The sequence below is a fragment of the Canis aureus genome, chromosome 37 (genome assembly GCF_053574225.1).
Source record: "Canis aureus isolate CA01 chromosome 37, VMU_Caureus_v.1.0, whole genome shotgun sequence".
Classification (NCBI taxonomy): Eukaryota; Metazoa; Chordata; class Mammalia; order Carnivora; family Canidae; genus Canis; species Canis aureus.
In genome coordinates, this window is record NC_135647.1 from 1,981,711 (window position 1) to 1,996,284 (window position 14,574).

A 14,574-nucleotide genomic window follows, 5' to 3' on the forward strand; every position below is an offset into this window, starting at 1 on the left:
CAGTTGAACCACCTGTCTAAATACTTGAATCACCTTGGGGCAGAGATTTTTAGTGAGGATCAGGCTATAAGTCTCCTCACAGGTCCGTTGCCAGCCCATGGATTGACTGCTCTTGAGAGCTCTGGCCCAATCATATATGGCGGGAAGTTGGATGTCAGCATTGCTCGGTAGAAAATATGGCCGTCCTTAAAGAGTACATAGCACACCTGTGACTGCAGGCTGATGGGGGAGCAATGTCTATTAAATGAGAATGAAGACATGGCAAGCAAGGGGATTACCAAGTCTGGCACTCCATAGTGGACATCTCATGATTCCTTCAACTGTTTTAAATTTTAGCATAGTTCCAGAACCAGTTTTCATGTATTTGTCCTGAAAAGGGAAAATAACAGAGTAGAGAAACATGGAGTCAAATCTATTTGTGACATGTTGTTATCATAGAACTTTGGAAAATTCTTCCATCTCCTCAGGGAAAGGAATTCACTTGTACTCCTGTCAGTGAATTACTAATGAATTACGGTTTTATCTGCATTGACTAGAGCAATCTCTTGACTACTGGATTATTCTCATGAATTTTCAAACATACTATTTGACTCCTGTCTTTAAAAGGCTTCTTTTGCCTCAAGATTTTCTTCTAGCGACTGTCCTAGTTGTCAGATGGCATTTTTATAAAATCCCTAAAGAACTATGTAGACATACAGTCTGCAGTTCTCTCCTCCCATTCTTCTTCAAACTACATCCAGGATTTTTTTTTACACCACTACTGCATGGAAACTTCTTGTCAAGATCACCAATGACCTCTAAATGTCTAAAATTAATAATCACTTCTAAGTCCTTGACTTCTCAGGGTTCATAGGCACATCATCCTTCTTAAAATATTTTCTTTATTTGACTTTCAAGATGCTGCTGTCCTGGTTGTCTTTCTACCTCCCTGGCTTCTTATTCTCAATATCCTTTGTTTCCCCCTCTTCTCACCCACCCTTTGCTATAATGGAATGTCTCAGAGTTTGGTCCTTGGACCTCTGCTTTATTTATAAACACTCATTTCTTGGTGATTTCATTTGTTCTCATGGTTTAAATAATGTCTATATGACTACAACTGACAAATTTGTATCCAATAGTCTAGACCACTCCATTGAATTCCAGGCTTGTATATTCAATGGATTCCTTAGCATTACCCTTGAATGTTGTATACCAGGCATCTACCTGTTACCATGTCTAAAACAGAACTCCCATGTTTTCCCCCTAATGATGCTATTCCATCCAGTCTTACCCATTTCACTTGATGGCAACTCCATCCTTCCAGTTCTGCAGAAAATCCTCAAAGTCATCACTGGTTCCACTTTTTTTCACTCTTCACATCCATTTTCTGAGGAATTTCTTTTGCTCTGTCTTTAAAATAGATCTAGACTGTAATTAATTTTCACCCACTTACCTGCCAGCATTCTGACAGTTATCTCTGATATGCAGCATGAAAGGCAATTCATAGATTTCCTTGCTTCTATTCCATTCCTTTCTCCATACAACATATTCTCCACAGATCTGGCAGAGGGGTCCTTCTAAAAAAACTTAAGTCATACGGATTCCCTTCACTGCTTAAAATCCAGCGTCTTCCTGTTTTATCAGTGAAGGCCAAAGTCCTCCAAGTCACTAACAAGGCCGCACTTGACCTGCTCTGTGGCTCCCTGCTGCCACCCCTCTGCCTCCTCCAGGAACTACTCTCCACTCGGCTCTCTCCCTCCGCTGTAGTTTGGCTTCTTGACTCTCCTTGTAGACCCCGGCCCCACTCCGGTCTGAGGGCTATTCCTTCTCCTGTGTCTCCCACAAGGATGCGGACCAGCCTCTGTCTGAAAAGCCCCGCGGCCTAGTGTAGAATCCTCTCTGACCCAGGGGAGAAGACACAACATGATCAATGGTTGATGAGGGAGAGGAAGAGTCGCAGCTCTGGTCTTGTTATATACTATAGTTCTTGTAATTTAAAGTTTTGGGTTACAGAGGGAGCACGAACATTTGAGACTTGGTAGAAATGTAGGCAGGTTTAGGTAGAACATTTTTGGAACGAAACAGAATTTATGGAGAAAAAAGGAAGTAGCACTTGTTTCCACCCGGTTTCGAACCGGGGACCTTTCGCGTGTTAGGCGAACGTGATAACCACTACACTATGGAAACCCGCTGAGTAGGAGTCCCTCACATTCTCAGATTAAAGTGAACCTTAAGTTTATCCTTTCCTTGAGGCTATATTCGTGGAGGCACTACTTTCCTCTCCACACTCTCCGATTCTTAGAATCCACAATATCTGAACTAGACAATTCATAGCCAGGCCAGTGTCACCCAGAGAGTCCCAATTACTTTGCAGACATGGGGGGATTGCAGTCAAACTCCTGGGACATGTCTTAATCTGTCATAGGCTCCTGTCACTGATCTTGTAAGATGTTCTGACCTTCATCTCTCAAGGAAATTGTTTTGTAGGAGCCAGAGCCAATTGGTGAACCCAGGACACTTGTCTGGACCACATGATGGTGGGCCAAAGGTGAAGTGAGTATGGCCAGCATTCCTACACTTAGCCTTTGTGAAGGACTGGGCATCCCTGACAAGCCACCTTTCCAGGACAGGGTGGGCTCACTTTCTTTTGGCTGCCTAGGAGAGGCAGGGTACCAAATGTTCTTCTCTGTTGCCAAGGGCATCAACAGCCTCACAGTCTCCTTTCTTTTTGAAGTGGAATGGCCTGGAGAATTGAAATCTCATCAGACAGGACACCCACGAGTGTTTTTTCCTAATGCTGGCAGCCTGTCAGGATCTTGGTATTGAAATTCATTCAGACATCTGCTTTTAACATTCCTAAATAAGATGCTTTTTTGAAGTTTGAAAACAAAAGACAGGGATGGTGTTCATGCAAAGATGTGCAACAAGAAATAAATTGCCTGGATAAGTTTGGGAAAGTTTCAAAATAAGGCAGAAAAAATTTATTCATGGGCTAGTCACCAACGAGCTAGTGTGTGTGTGTGTGTGTATGTCACGCTGTATTTTTATTATAGTTTCATGCATATATTAGCAGCTTCCTCATGCATAATTATCTCAGCTTTGTGAACAATATCCAGGGGACCACACTTTACCAATCCTGAAGAAGGGAATTTGATAAAAACTTCTAAGAATGGTTATGGTTTTCATCAAAGAAAAGTATATTTATTCAGCTTGGCATTAAAACACAAGTTGCCTGAGGAAAAAAGGATATTTTGTACCTTCTATTCGACTTTATTTGAAGTTATTCAGCAGTGCCTGGCATATAATAGGAGTTAATAGTCCTTGAATGAATGAATGGATGATGGATGAATTAATGAATGAATAAGCAGGACCAAATAAAAAATCAAGAACTGAGTTTTAGATATCTAACCTGAACTTTTTCCTAGTGTATTCTAACCACAGGGCATTTTGGGTGCATGCCAAATGAGATGCTTTTGAGTTTCCTGAGCACTTAAAATTCCCTCCTCAACTAGTTGTGATTAGACTGTCCCTGGACCTATTACCTGGAGCCAATCTTTTGTCAGCCTCCTATTTCTCACATTTGTGCCTGTCTCCCACCGCAGGCACCAACACTGTGTCTTAGTGTAGTGGTTACTTCTTGTGTGTTACATGCAGAAGCCCTAGTCTTATTCCCCAAATCTGAAATAAACCAAGCACTGATTCCGTGGCCTGTTTTTTTTTTTTTTAATTTCATAATAGAGAAACCAAGATATTGTTTTACAACCTTTGGCATCTGGATGATGTCTGCTCCAGTAGCCTAAAGGGTTCTGGAGTCTGGCTGACATTTACACTCCCTCCTTTCTTGCTGGCTACCCTAAGGAGCCATCTAAAAGCATTTTCAACAAAACTAGGGTATCCATAATTGCCAAATATTCTCAGAACACAAAATTAACAGTTGATTTGGGGGGCTGTGGTGGAAGCTATGGAAATATGGAATGCAGGCAGCTTCAGCTAACAAAGAGGAGGCCATGGCACCTGAGCACTGTGGGATGACCACCATGGGGAGAAATTGATGCTCAGTAATAAAAGATAGTCTCATTTGTGGCTTCCTACGAGTGGATTTCATGTGGGTCCTGACACTTAGCTCTATATTCTGAGAAATTGGAACAGTAGAAGGGGAAGGATAGTGGTAGCTGAGTCAGAATTTTTCAGAATTTAGGAAGAGTCATCAGACACAGCAAGCAGCTTGCAAATGAATTTCTGATATGTCTTGAATGACATTTATTTCTTTAGCTTAATCTCATTGGATTGAAATGGGCAGTAGTGAAATGAGAAAGCAGGGAAATCTGACATAAAAAAATTCTTCTTAAGCCTTTTCAGTATTTTGACCCCAATATAAATGGTAGTTGCCTATTACCACCCACTATTTTAGGAATCCTTTGGGTTTTATAGTGATAAAAAATCATATTCAAAGATTGACCTGATTATAATTATGGAAAATTAAGCACACATTTGCTTTCTCTAGAAACTAGAGAAACTAGAAAGGGCATTACAGATGTTTGAAGGCATAAATGCACAAAGACAAAGAGATGGGAAGTGGTGAGCAACAGTAAGATTTTGAAGACCAGGGAGCAGGATGATTACTGTAATGAAGGAAACAGAGTTTATTAAATATGTTTTTAAAAACCCTTCTTTTTAAGGTTCATGAGTGTTATTACATGAAAATCTACTCTGTTACATCTTGTAGTTTCATAATATTCATTATTATACATTTACCATACTTACCTATCTACTACCTACCATCTATTACCTATTACCAATGATGGTGTCAAGGTAGTCTGATTCTGAAGGAACAAAAATACTGCTGCTATTAACATCCACATGTGACTCAATCTGTGCCTTTCTTAGATTTTTTGGGGGGTGATGAGGAGTGAGGATTTTATACACCTGGGAGAAGAATGCCTAGGATCATTGGATCTGATAAATCTTGAGTTAAAGTTAATAGACTGCTCTCCAGGATGGCTGCATCAGGATAAAATTCCATCAGCAGGACCCGAGGACTATTATATCCCCATTCCTGCAATAATGGTCACATCCAGGTTTCTAACTCTTCAAACTTGAGGTAGAATAACATCTCATTTTATTTTGCATTTTCATTCAGTATTAATAATATTAAATATTTTAAATCTTTGTTAATCTTTTCAGATTCTTCTTTATCCTGGCTTTGACGAGCATCCTGTTCCTATTTTTTTACCTATCTTATGTCTTATGTGTCTGATTTTCATGGCTTTTTACTACATAATATAGACTAAGCTGTCATTTTAAAATGTTCCACACATCTTCTATTTTAGTCACATCTGTCCATTTACTTTTCCATTGTTGCCTTCATTGAACATTTTTTATTTGGATGAAGTAAACTATACCAACTGTTTGTGCTTTTAGAATTTTTTTAACCTCCTCTCTGACATCTAGGTCACAAAGATATTTCTCTACGTACATTTCTATTAATTTTTAGCTCTCACATTTAAGTATTTATTAAAGTATTAAAACATACTTAACTACTCCCTAGTTAAGTATGTTTTATAAACTATAGATAATTCTACCCTGTGTGAAGAATCACAGTAATAGAGGCAACAAAAGCAAAAATAAACAAGTAGGACTATATCAAATAAAATCTTCTGCACAGCAAAGGAAACCATCAACAAAATAAAAAGGCAATCTTTGGAATGAGAGAAAATATTTGCAGACCATATATCTGATAGAGGGTTGATATCCAAAAAAATTATAAAGAACTCCCTCAACTAATTTCAAAACAAGCAAACAAACAAAAACAATAACAACAATAAAAAACCAAAATGGGCAAAGGACCTGAAGAGACATTTTTCCAAAGAAGACATCCAGATGGCCCACAGACACATGAAACAATGCTCAGCATCAGTCATCATCAGGGAAATGCAAATCAAAACCACAGTGAGCTATCACCTCACACCTGTCAGAATGGTTATTATAAAAAAGATAAGAAATAACAACTGTTTGTAGGAATATGGAAAAAAGGGAACCCTGTTGGGGTCCCACTGTTGGTGGGAACATAAAATGGTGCAGCCACTGTGGAAAACAGTGTGAGGTTTCCTCAAAAAATTAAAAATAGAAATACTGTATGATCCATCAATTCTACTCTGGATATTTAGCAGAAGAAAATGAAAACACTAACTTGAAAAAATACATGCATCCCATGTTCATTGCAGCAAATGATCTCAAATAGCCAAGATACAGAAACAGTGTAAGTGCTCATCGATGTGTGAATGGAGAAAGAAAATGTGGTATATATGCATAATGGAATATTATTCAGCTGTAAGAAAGAATGAAATCTTGCCATTTGTGACAACACAAATGGACTTTGAGGGAATTATGCTAAGTGAAATAAATTAGAGAAAGACAAATACCATATGATCTCACTTATATGTGAAATCTTCAAAGAAACAAACAAGCAAACAAAACAAAAAACCTGAGACCATAGATATGGAGAATAGATTGGCAGTGGCTAGAGGTGGAAGGTGATGGGAGTGTGTGTGTGTGTGGGGGTAAGATTTGGCAAAATGGGTGAAGGGGGGCAAAAAGTGCAAATTTCCAGTTATAAAAGAAATAAGTCATGGGTTTGTAAGGGACAGCATGGTGACGATGGCTATTAGTACTGTACTGCATTTTTGAAAGTTGTTAAGAAAGTCAGTCTTAAAAGTCCTCATCACAACAAAAAAATTTAACTACGTATGGTGATGGATGGTAACTAGACTTATTGTGGTGATCATTTCGCAATGTATACAGATATTGAATCATTACATTTTACACCTGAAGCTAAATAAGGCTATATGTCAACTATACATCAATTTAAAAAAATGACAATAAAAAGAATCAGTGATAGAATCATATAAGCACTCCTGTATGTCAATGTATGGGAACTCTTTTCTATGATACATGCTTTTTTGTACCTGCTGCTCCCTCCCTTCAAATCAGCTCTGACCCAGGCCCTGACTCAAGCCTGGATTTCCCCCAATATGTAAAGGCAAGAATCTCTCAGTCCATCCCTTTGCTCGCTAGCACAGAATATCTGCAAAGCCAGAGACAGAGTTCTGAGCTGGATGGACTAATGAAATGAATGACACTTTCCTTTCTCATATCTTTATCAGGCAAGAGAAGACATGTTTTTGAACGTAGCTCTGTGAATTGCCAGGAATGGCTGGGCTCCTTCTGCATCAATGGTTTTGAGTCTGAGGAGACTGGTCCTTGGACCTTTTGTGCTTGTGTGGTACAGCTGACACAATCTTCTCATATTGCAGTTCTTTCTCCAGGTCATCAAAATGGCAGAGAGGTATTTATTTACTTACTTTGGAGGCTCTCAATAGGTGTTTTATGATGTTTATATATCGATTCTTTTCTAAGTCTACATCAGGATTAATTTCATCTCTGAGTCCAGAAGCCCTCACAGACTTTCAATACAACCCCCCAAATGCCCATCTGGTACCTGCTTTCATGAATTCTTAAACAGTCCAGTGACTGAAGTGTCTGGCGGTGTCTTACTGACTTAGTAGATGGTGTGCATCTACCTCAGTGCCTAGCACATAGTAGGTACTTAAGAAAGAGATTTCATTAGTGGATAGTTAGAACCCTTGGTTACAATACTTCCTTATTAAAACCAACATCACATATTAAATTCCAAACTCTAAAAAAAAAATAAATAAAAAAAAAATAAATTCCAAACTCTATATGTGTGCAGTAGGGCTTTCTAAACTTACTTTAAGGGTAATTTGTCTCAATATTAACTGTTCTCTGGTTCCAGACTCAAAGCCCTCACTTGGACAATCAGATTCAATGGGTTTGGAATGGGCTAAGATTCAGCAGGCAAAACTGTTCCCTGATGAGTGATGAAAATTGTAGACACCACCTTTGTAGAGCTATGAGACATAGTTCATGGGCTGCATTCTCTCCACCTCTTAACGCTACTCCCTTTCCTTTTTGGTTTTCTTTACAAGTCCACTAAAACAAAGGTCTTTTCTTGAGCATAAAAGTGGTGACAAAGTGAGTTGAATCTGACAATGTGAGTATTCCCGTAGCTGTGCCTTTTCTGTCATAATATTTTTCATTTTAATGCAAGTCCACGAGATCAGGGATGCTTCAGTCTTTCCCCAACACCACCATAATGTAATGTACAAAGTGATGATTAGAATATTTGTTGAAAATAAATGTTTTGTTAGTTGTTTTTTGTTGTTGTTGTTTGTTTTTTCCCTCAAAAAGCATTCTAAGGACTTGTTTCCTCTCTATACATTAAAGCCTGGTCACAGATTTCCCTGGTGTATTCATAACCTTCCAGGGACTAGCAATGCTAATTAATTTTGATTCAGTAATTTTGACATGAACATTTGAGTGTACCACCGGGATGGCCAAATGGTTAAGACCTTGGACTTAAGGTCCAATGGACATGTGCCCATGTAGGTTAGAACCCTACTCCCAGTATGTGTGCATTATGTGAGATTAAAGATCCCTTGGGACTTGGTCCAGCTCTGCAGCTGGGTCTGGGCTTTTATTGTCCAACTTGACAAACTCTATTATTGGTGCATTCAGGTAATCTACATGTCATGTCATCACGGACATATTGGTAAGGTCTACCATCTTGGGGCTCCTGGATGGTTGGTTAAGCATCTGCTTTTGGCTCAGGTCATGATCCCAAGTTCCTGGGATGGAGATATTTACTGGGCTGGGCTCCCTGCTCAGGGAAGAAGTCTGCTGCTTCTCCTGCTCCTGGTCTCTCTCTCACTCATTTCTTTCTCTTAAATAAATAAAATATTTAAAAAGAATAAAAAATTAATAAAAGTCCACTGTCTTTTTTAGCTTGTTTTTAGGTGTTCCTTTCCTTTATCTTTCTTCCTGTCTTTGAAATTTATGAGCATTTTACATGGTTTCATTTTATCTTCACTATTGCCTCGTTTTTCATGTCTTTTAAAACCATCTGGATTGGTTTCCCGATACACACCTCCAATTAGTCCAGGTCTACTTTCAAATCACATTATGCTGCTTCTTGTGTGGTGTGAGCAACTTGCAATAGCAGGCTACTCTCTCCTCTGTTTTGGGTTATTGTCATCAGACATTTGCTTTCATTTATACTGGACAGCATGTCATTACTTTTACTATGCAGTCAATCTTACTGAAAGTAATTAAAATTGGGGAAAATATTCCTTCTATATACCTGCACTGTAACCATTTCTGTGGATATTCAGTCCTTGTAACTCTCTGGCCTCGTGTTCCTTCTTCCTGAATTCCTTCTTCTGACATTTCCTGTGGCACAGACCTGCTAGTAATACAGTCTTCTGATTTTGTTTGTCTGGAGATATCTATATCTTCTTCATTTTGGAAAAATATTTTTGGTTTGATAAAGAATTCAGGGTTAACAATTTTGGGGCTTTAAAAAATTATTATTATGTTTGGTCTCTCACCACTTGGAAGTTTCACTCTTTTTTGGTGAACGTAATTTCTGGCAAGACATCTGCTATAACTTTTACTTTTTTCAACTATATATAATACATATTTTGTTCTTTCACTACCTTCATTATTCTCTCTTTTCTACTTGTTTTCAGCAGTTTGAATATGAGGTAAATAGGGTTCCCCCCCCACAACCCTCCTGTATAAAATACTTAAGGTTCTCTGATCTTGGAGCTGTGGTTTGATGTATTTCATTATTTGGGGAATGTACTCAGTCATTATATCTTCAAATATTGTTTTTCCTGTTCTTTTATCTCTTTCTTTGCCTTCTGGGATTTCAGTTATAAATATATTAGACCACTTGACATTAATCAATAACTCTTCAATGATTTTTTTTCTTGGTATTTCAGTTTGGGTAGATTCTATTGACCCTCCTTCAATTTCCCCTCAGATCTACGGAGTCTACTGGTAAGTCATTAAAGGCATTCTACATCTCTGTTACCATGTGTACTTTTTTTTTTTAACTTAGCATATCCATTTGACTTTGAGTTTCTAACAATCTACTGAAATTTCTCATCTGCTGATGTATGTGCTCCATCTTTTTCCACTAGTGCCTTTAACATAATCATCATGGGTATTTGAAATTCACTTTCTGACAGTTCCACTATGTGGGACATATCTGAGTCTCACTTTGTTGATTGCTTTTTCTCTTTTCTCTTGACAATGCATGGTTTCTTCTTGCTTTTATGAGTGTCTTATAATTTTTCATTAGCTGCCGGACATAGTGTCAGGACGGTAGCCAGTGAGGCAAATAGTATTTAGGCTGCAGATGGCTATGTCCCTTTTACTAGGCTATTAATGTGTGAGGCTATATCAATTTAAGCAGAAGTTGAGATCTGCTTGTGTCTCCCATCACTGCTCTGATTTCCTTCAGGGCACAACCGGCTTCAAATTCTTTTGGTGGGACTTTGGGTGTAGGGTATGGTTGAATTTTTTTGGAGTGCTTTCTCAGTGTTTTTACTCTACCTTCAGCTTCAGCCATCTCTGTTTGAGTTTCAGAGAGGGTTTCTCCCTTTGGATTTCTTGCCTTCCCTCAGCACTACATTTCTGTTTCTGGATGCCTAGTCCTTGCTAGTCTGGCAGGTTGTGCAAGACTTCCTCTTCCAGTTCAGCCCAGACTTGTTAGATCCTGTGGCCCTGGGTCTCTGAGGTAGGGCTTTCTCAGGCAGCCTGCTCTGCCCCATGGGGATTGGCATTCTCTACTATTCTAGGCCCAATATGGCTTTCTGACACTCCCCCCAGGGTAGAGATTTTTATTCTTTTATTCTTCAGTTTCTGACAGTATTTGCTGTTTCTCCCTCAGCGTTGAAGACTTTGTTATTTGGGGGCTGACGCTTCCTCTGGCAGGTCTGGACTCCTGAAGGAGGCTTCCTCTGCTCTCTTCTCTTGCCCCAGCCTTTCTTGTGAATGCTCAGTGAAGTGTGTGCAGACCCCACTTGAATACGCCCCTGCTGGCCCACACCTGGACTTCAGCAATTCATTACAAAATGATGAATTTTAGGGGGACTTTCCTCACCCTCTTGCATGGAGGCCACATTTTCACCCATTGCTTTTGGGTGAGCCAGTGTTTATGTCCCATTTCTATTTGGAAGCACTGGTTTTCCTTAGATGTCAAACTACGTGGTTGCTCTGATACCCCAGGTTTCATTGGTTCACAAAAGATGATTTTTAAAAAATACCTAGATTTTTGGTTGTTAGATTAGGAGCAACACCCTTTCCAGCTTTCTTCATGTTAGCTGGAAGCTAGAGTCCTATAGGACTGTAATCTGAACATAAATGATGTCATACTACTCATTGCCTAGGATATTATCTTACTGATCTTCTGAGTGTCCAGTATGATGAGAAATCACAGTAAGTCAGAAATAGATCTAGTCATAATGATGGCATATTAAAGATGGGCATTTGATGCCTTTCTATCCAAAAATCCAAGAAGGAAAGAAAGGGGTGTTTTGAAGGCATAAATGCTCAAAGATGATAATAGGAAAGTAAAGAGCAGCACCAAAATTTTGAAAACCAAATGGCATGACACACAGGGAGGTTTGTTATAAGCCAGAATGGGGGAAAGCTAAATAAAAATGTAACTTATCTTGTGGAAACCAACCCCTAAATTAAAAAAAATTAAAATTGGTGGCTGTAGGTATTTATACATGGACAGTGAAAGTAAAGCTAAGAGTAGAATACACTTGAATGTCACTTTTCAGGAGTTTACAGCTGTAGACCCTCTCCCTCAATTTCAAGATCCCCAGGGGAGATCACCCCTCCAAACTGTGGCAGGATATTTGGAGGATGATTTCATTAAGTGAGTAAGACAGAAGCTCACCTGCCCGGAATACACTAACAAATTTGAGAGGTATATACATTCTACAAACTATCCTATCTTATCTTGGCTCCATTCATAGTCAGGACTATAATATCCCACAGGGAGCTGGAAGATTTGTTTCTGAAAATCTGCCCAGTCTGCTTGTTGATGCTGACAGGGAAGATTTTCCCAACCAAATGGCCAGCCAAATCAACCCAAAGTTAATTTCCCCTTTAAGAGCTCCACCCTCAATGCCTGAGCTTCTGGTCAGGCAGGAATTGGGGCATCTGAAGTGAATGAAGTCTCCTGAAACTGAACCCTTAACCAGTGGGATCTGGTGTGATAGATAGTCCCAAAATTGAGTTAAATCCAAGACATCCAGCTGGTGTTGAAAAATTGCTTGGTAGAAAGAAAATCCTCACTCATTTGGTGACCAGAAGTGTAAAGTGTCCTGTGTAAGTAGTAAAGGAGACATACAGGAGGAAAAAAAAAAAGCTTTTTTTCCTAATACACCTCTCAGCCACAAATTCATCCTTTTAGACAGCTTTTTGAAAAGGGAGTATTTTAATTTATTTTTTTGTTTTAAAAAATAAAGAAAGAAGTCCAAGTTTTCTCCTTTAGGTCCAAGAGTGTGATTATTATATCAAAGATCTTTGTTTGTTTGAAAGGGAGGTGGAAATAGATTTCTTTCTATGACAAGCCACCACCCCAAAAGAAAAAAAAAGTATTCCATGAAATTTACATGTTTAGAACAAAAATCTTGAGAGTAGAAACGATCGGTTATCTTAAATTACCTGGGAAAAAATTAATTACCTTGGTTAAAGCCTGGTGGAATAATGCTGAGGTAGTAATTTTTATCTCCATATAGATGCTCTGTTTTTTTTTTTTTTTTTTTTTTTTCATTCTATCTTGAGAGCTCTCAGTTGGCGTTAGCTGCAACAGCGGGTAATAAAACACAACGCACTAACTAGTCCAGTACCCCTTAAAGTGTGGTCTGCGGAATACTCGCGCCAGCATCTCTTGGCTAAAAATTCACGGGTTGAGTCCTACGAACTAATGTGGAATCTCTAGGAGTGAGGCCCAGAAAATTGTGTTTCTCCTCCCTCCCAGTGATCTTCCTGCGCGCTAAAACTTGGGAAGCATTTATTTTGGGAAGCTCCAAATCCTTTGGACGATTCTTCTGTCCTTCTCCATCTTTTAATTTGCTTTCAGCCCAACAGGCCGTGCATCAAACTGGGTCTGGACGCGTGGCAGGCTCATTTTTTTTATCCGCTAGCCCCCCCTTGCAACGCACGCTGTCCGGCGCCAACACACGTTGTAAGATCCATACGTGTGTATCCACAGATGAAGGTCTCTTTTGCTTGTCTGTGTCACCCACACCCCTTTCAGGTGGATTTGCTTCTCAACACCCGCCCCACCCCCGCTGCCCCAGGGGCGCGCGCAAGAGCACCTGCAAACCTGCAAAGGGCACCCTCCTGTTGGAAAGACCCGGCTCCAGGCTGCCGACCCCTTGTCTCCCTAACACCCTCGCCCTCTTGCTGGTCCCTTTTCTGTCTGGGATCCTTGACAAACCCTAAACAGTCCCCAGCGTTGGTCTGGGGATGGCGGTGAGGCGGAGGCGCTGTGGGTGACAACGAGGGGCGGGACAGGGAAGAGGAGGGTGAGTGGCTTTCGGGGAGGGGGGGGTGTTAAAGTGCATCTATCTCTGCGGAGATCACCAAATGGGGGGTCCAAGTGAGGCTCTGATTTCGTTTGTCCACAGCCACCTCTTTCTTGGCTCAACATTTCTCCAGTGGGGGTCCCTTCTCTTTCCTGAGGGACTGATGCTCAGGGACGGAAAGTGTGCAAAGTGAGTCCGAAGAAGGAGAGCCCTGCAGAATGGGGGAAAACTTAGTGAAGAAAATACTGTTTGTAGTGGGTTGTTGTTGTTGTTGTTGTTGTTGTTGTTGTTGTTTTGGTGCTTCTTTGATTTTTAAATATCAAGGTATAATTCACATACCATAAAATTCACATAAAATGTACAATTCAGTGGATTTTAGTGGATTCAGAGGTATGTAATTACCTTTACCTAACTGCAAAACATTTCCATCATCCAAGCAAATTGTTCCACCTTTCCAAGGTATTGTTCCACCTTTCCCAGCTCCTGGCAGCTACTATCTCAGTGGATGTGCCTATTCTGGAAGTTTCATATAAAGAGAATCATATAATAAGGCATTTTGCGTCTGGCTTCTTTCACTCAGCACATCCCTTCAAGGTTCATCCATGTTGTAGCATGATTCAGAACCTTATTCCTTTTTATGGCCAAATAATACTCCTCATTTGATTCTTTAAGTTGTCCTTTCAAAGATCTTCCAGTTAACTCTCTCAGTTTGGTAAAGAGAACGAGATGAAAACGACATTGCTGAAGAGAGACAATTTGAGCCACTCATTCAGACTTAAGGGGGAGCCAAGGTAGCATGTGTGGCAGTACCATACAAAGTCAGATGAATTATTTTCCAAAGGACTTTTGAGAATTTGTTTCCCTTACCAACTTGAAGAAACACAGAAAGACATTTTAAGAGGAAAAAAGGAAGCCCAAACCAGCCAGGAGTCAAACCTAGAATCTTCTGACCCATAGGCGGATATGTTATCCATTGTGCCACTGACCCCCTTGCTTTGGCCCCCTTGCTTTGAAAGTGTTGATTATCCATTATTCATTAGAATTGTTGAGAATACAGTTGCTTTGTGATGCAGGCAGAAGTGAGTTGAATAAGACCTGTGGATTCCCCTAAAGCAGATTGATTGTC

At 39.8% G+C, this 14,574-nt stretch overlaps 1 protein-coding gene and 1 non-coding gene across 2 annotated transcripts in view; both read right to left on the reverse strand.

Moving 5' to 3' along the window:
* Positions 1-14,574, reverse strand: part of PRSS16 (serine protease 16) — a 31,860-nt gene that overhangs the window by 12,022 nt on the left and 5,264 nt on the right. The window contains exon 2 of the mRNA XM_077886000.1: positions 1,271-1,389. The gene's annotated coding sequence lies outside the window, so the exon portion shown is untranslated. The remainder of the gene's footprint in view (positions 1-1,270; positions 1,390-14,574) is intronic.
* On the reverse strand, positions 2,094-2,166 carry TRNAV-AAC (transfer RNA valine (anticodon AAC)). Its single transcript has one exon. It is a non-coding gene; the product is annotated as a tRNA-Val (tRNA).